This window comes from Saccoglossus kowalevskii, chromosome 22 (assembly GCF_978046115.1).
Source record: "Saccoglossus kowalevskii chromosome 22, keSacKowa6.1, whole genome shotgun sequence".
Taxonomy (NCBI): Eukaryota; Metazoa; Hemichordata; class Enteropneusta; family Harrimaniidae; genus Saccoglossus; species Saccoglossus kowalevskii.
The window spans coordinates 13,201,269-13,206,497 of record NC_140662.1 but is presented as its reverse complement, the minus strand read 5'-3'; the positions used below and the strand labels follow the sequence as shown (position 1 = coordinate 13,206,497).

The 5,229-nt window shown below is 35.1% G+C and overlaps 1 pseudogene; it reads left to right on the top strand.

Annotated features, from left to right (window-relative positions):
- The first annotated feature begins 362 nt into the window (after window positions 1-362).
- LOC144363504 (zinc finger protein 862-like) lies at window positions 363-4,069 on the top strand (annotated as a pseudogene).
- The last annotated feature ends 1,160 nt before the right edge of the window (window positions 4,070-5,229 follow it).

The following is a 5,229-nucleotide window of genomic DNA, read 5'->3' as shown; positions in this document are numbered from 1 at the left end:
ACTTTTGGAAACTTCCCAGTAATCTCCCCAGGCCTAAACAGCGTCGCGGCCCCCGACGTGGCATTTTACCCCCGCAATGCGGTATTTAGCACCCGCGATCCTATAATCCGCCCTATAATGGATGTCTTTGCAGTACTGCTATTGTTTGTTTACACCTAAAACAATGCGTGAACGACAAGTAAAGTAGTCGCGTAATGAAAGGTAACTGGGCACTATACACAGCTGTGGTGTTTCCTGTCCCATGAAAGGGAGACAAGTGTCAAAATTGACACGTTAAAATAATTGTTAGCAGTTTTGGATATAAATATGAGTCATTCAAGCAAGATCAAATACATTATTTTGTCGACTACCATATCGTCAACATGCCACGTGAAAACCAAAGCTCCGTGCTGTCATTTTTTTCAACAACGGCGATCCAGAGAAAACGCAAGGCACCTACCAATAATGAAAACGTGCTACCCGCTGTAGAAGTGATACATTCAAAGAAAAGAAAAACTGGAATTGATAAAACATGGCTTGGAAACTACGAATGGTTACGTCAAACTCCAGATGAAAAAGGTAAAGAACTTTATTCCTCCTCCCATTTATAATTTTCGTAACGCATGGACGTACCATGGTAAACGTGACCATGTGATCCCGACCTCGGGCGGACATATTATTAACTGTTTCATTTCATTTCAATTTGTATGTGTTTGCCCTATTTTTATTTACAAGTATTGGCACTTATTATCATAGATTTTTATATCAATATGCTATTTCGAGAAAAATACGCAAAACATGATCCGACATTTGACCCGGAAGACAATCTAGGTCAACCGCCATGTTTTCTTGAATCCCTGTACACGATCGTTTCAACTTAATTTTTAAGTCATGTTTTCCTCTTTTTTTAGGATTGTTTTGTTTTCTTTGTGGAAGGCATGCAGTAAGGTCAAAAAATGGAACAGATGTTTGGGTGAAAACACCGTGCACTACGTTGGAGAATTATAGTATAACGAAACACTTAAAGTCCGAGACCACAGTCACTTGGGGGCTGAAAATCAATAAATACTAATTTTCAATAAAAATCATCCGCTATACGTATATAAATAAACAAGTTGTGAAACACGGCACCGAGTAAATCGACACCCTGTCGGTTTCAAATGTCGATTTCTTACCTTAAAATGCGAAACAAAAATTTTAGAGGGGATCAGGTGTTACGTTAATAACCATTGTTCATAATCGCTAACTTGGTTTTATTCAAAACTGCACAAATCCCGCGTTATCTGACGATATCCGACGATTTCATGAACGAAAATGGCCAGCAGCCAGAATCAAGGGAGTTTCGCATAGAGTCCTGGGTAAATCAAGGAAATACTCGCTGTTACGGCACGCCTGATTGGCTGAAAATGAGTATGCGCACTTGATTTACCCATAACTCTGCGCGAAGTTCAAGAGTCTGGTGGAACTTGTTCAATCATTGGGATGCACATACTTTGAGCATCTGAATTTCATTCATTCATTGTGAAAATATTTATTCACTTATTCTATTTGTTCAGTGACTTAGTTATTTTTTTTATTGAGCAAATGCGTGTTATACTTCCGAACGTACAATACATGAAATGGTTGAAGTCCTTGGTACTGTAGTGAAACAAAACATTATGCAGCAGCTCAGAGATAGTCCTTTCTATGCTATGATGTTGGATGAAACTACTGATATTTATATTTTGAAACAACTTATAATGTATGCAAGGTTTATTGACAAGAATGCCGAGGTGAGTATATTGTTTTACAGACTTTTACACAGTGTTTGTTGCATGCAATCTCCCTTTGTTTATTTTTACCACCTCTTAATGGGTGATCTCAGACAGGAAAGCAAACATATTTAACACAATGTCACTGCTTCTCTATGCTCATAAATAATAATGTCAATCAGTGAAGTAGTTCAGTACAAAACTATAAAACAGACATTGTTTCTGTAATGTAATGATTATTTATTTGCCATTGTATATGTTTTACCCAAATATGGTATTGATCACTTTCAGCTAAGAACTTCATTCATCAATATCCAGGATATCAAAGATGGGAGAGCAGAGACCATTGAAGAAGCAACTGTAACTTTCTCTGAAGATGAGTCACTCGAAATAAAACCCAAGATGGCTGCTTTAGGATCAGATGGTGCTTCAGTTATGGTGGGAAGAAGAACAGGGGTGAGTATATTTTAAGAATCCTGTGTACACAATCCTGAACTTCCTAGACACAGCTATAATACAATGATGTAAATTTATTGTAACCAGCATTTCATTTGATTTATCTCTTTAGGTTGCAACTCGATTGAGAGAAAGAAATCCAATGCTTGTAAATATTCACTGTGTAGCGCACAGATTGGCTTTGGCAGCAGCCCAAGCAATGAATGGGATTAAATATTTAAAGCGATTTTCAAGCATTCTACAACAACTTTATTATTTTTATCAAAACTCAGCAGTGCAAATGTCTGGATTGAAACAAATTGAGGTGAGCTTCACATCCCTTTCTGAATTACTAAGTTTGTAATAGCTTTATATAGATATTTATCAAACAAGTGTGGGGATAATTATTACTTGTAAATGCTTTATTTCAGGCCATATTATCTGAGCCTCAGATTAAAATGAAGGAAGCAAAAAGTGTTAGGTGGCTATCACATCAAAGGGCAGTTGATGCTGTTCGAAGAACGCTATCTGCTGTCATCACGAGTCTAGAGAGGGAGAGTGAAGAACGAGGTGATGCTACGGCACAAGGTCTGGCAATGTTCATTAAGTCATATGACTTTATTGCAAGTATCCATATGCTTAGTGACATACTGCCACATCTTACAAGATTGTCCTTGGTCTTCCAGGTATTCCATGTTCTTTTACATTATATTTAATATTAAAATTTACAAGCTTGCATTTTATATTTTATTTATTTGATCATACTCTCCTCATTCTTTAATTCTGTAAAGCTGATTATTTTATTTTATTTGTAGAAAAAAAATGTCAACCTTTCAATAATTGAGCCAGTATTACATAGTACAATAATGGCCATCAATCACCTCAAAGATGTCCCGGGTACATATATGCAACAGCTTGAAACAAGGTTGACTGGTGATCTGTCAATGCACAACATCAATGCCACAGAACACAAGATAGTATCATTCAAGAGTCAGGTATGTCACATTTACTTACAAAATTGTATTACAAGTAGACCTACTGATCTAGTGCAAAACTGAATATTGTATAAATGGTATAATGTTAATTTATGTTCTGTTTTTTTTAAAGATTTATGACAAATACATAGATAATATAACAACAAATTTAAAGGAAAGATTTCCTGATATTGAATTACTACAAGCATTCAATGTATTTGACCCCAGCACTTTGGAGGAGATGGATGATATTGTGGATGATACAATACAACAGCAACAACTACAGGTAATAAGAAAGGTTTTTATTATAAATTGTTTCATATTAGATCTACTCATCTATTTATTTAGATGTACAACTTCCAGGTAAACACAATGTACACTGATTATCTTCATTTTTTTCTTCAGATTCTTGGTGAGCATTATCTAGAAATAATTCCAAATAAAGATGATTTAATTATTGAATGGGATAGTATAAAGCCAGAGATGGTGAAGATGACTGATAGTAAATATATTGATGTGGTGAAAAAGATAATAAAACTATACCAGCCTGTCTACCCAAATCTTTAGAAGTTGGCATGTATTGCCATGATCTTACCAAAAGGTACTGCTGGTGAGTTTCAATTTTATGTTTAAGTAAAACATTCACCATTTACTGGATTGACAGTGAATAAGTAACAGCTAAAAAGATATCATTCATGAGAAGCATTTATCAATTTTACTTATCCAATTATATTTTACATTTTAGATTGTGAGAGAGGCTTCTCTGCCTTAAATAGGGTAAAGACCACTCTGAGAAACAGGATGAAAGAAGATACACTAAACCACCTGTTGTATATAACACTAGAAGGGCCACCTGAAATATCATTTGATTTTGACAAAGCAGCAGATTTGTGGGCAAAGAAACAGAATAGACGGCTAAACGTTATTTAAAGCTATATCACATTCGTAATTTGTAGCAAAGTGCAATAAACTTGCTTGTTAAAAAGAATTTCATGTGTTGTGTTTTCAATTTGAGATGCTGAATATTTATATGCTAATTTATGCAAATGAGTATGCAAATTACCCACTACTCGACCCAAAAATGCTGGGGAGAACACTGAACTTTTATCGGAAAACAAATGATTAATTTTTTTAATCGTGTAAAGAACTGGGAAAATACAATATTGAAACAACCTTTCGAAGAAAATAAAGAAATTAACAACCTGGTCGACGGCAATGCAATCTAACAACAAAGCAATTAAGACAAATTTATAAAAAATATACATACATCATTCATATCAAAACAAAATTAAAAAAATAAATTAAGAACATACACATAGATAACATTTTGTTTTTGAATTCTACGTTGTTACCCTGCAACATAATGAGATGTGCGAAAACTTCACAAAATTCCGTCTCAGTATACATGACTTGAAAATTAAGATAGGTGCGAAGTAGAAGATGGGTATCACCTAATGATGTAATGCAAGAAATATACCCCCGAAAAAATGTTTTATTTGAAAAGGCAAAAACCAAAATGTGTCTCCAAAGACATAATTCATGGCCCTGCAAAACTACTGTGATCCAACCATCTCTGTATCGAAGTGCCTAAGTGTGTTAAAATAAGACAGCAAGGTCAGTGACAATTTTACAGTTACGTTTTGCATTTTGTCTGCTATCTTTTGTAGTATAATAATTTAGTTTCAATATTTTTTTAATGTCAGTATAAGCTTAGTTTCGCACTCTTATTATACATTTGCAACCATTGCCAATCTCTCGGGGTAATGTGTAAGTGCTAATAAAAAAAATATTATTATTAATCTGTCCTTTGTTAGCATTGTTCTCCATCTCACACTTATGCTCTTCACAGAGTGCTGGTATAGTGATGGCCTAATTTGTCCAAAAACGTGTACCTAAAGTTTCACACTATGTGAGTCAGTTCGCCCGCGTCTTCCTGTGTCCGTTTGTCCTGGTATCTCAAGTATGCTTAGCCCAATTTTCTGCCATTCCATAACAAGATTTGGGTCGGGCATGGAGAAATATTGTTCACATTTTTCAGATCGGTTTAAAAATGACCGTCGAGTGACGGCCTATCTGCTGTAAAAATGTGG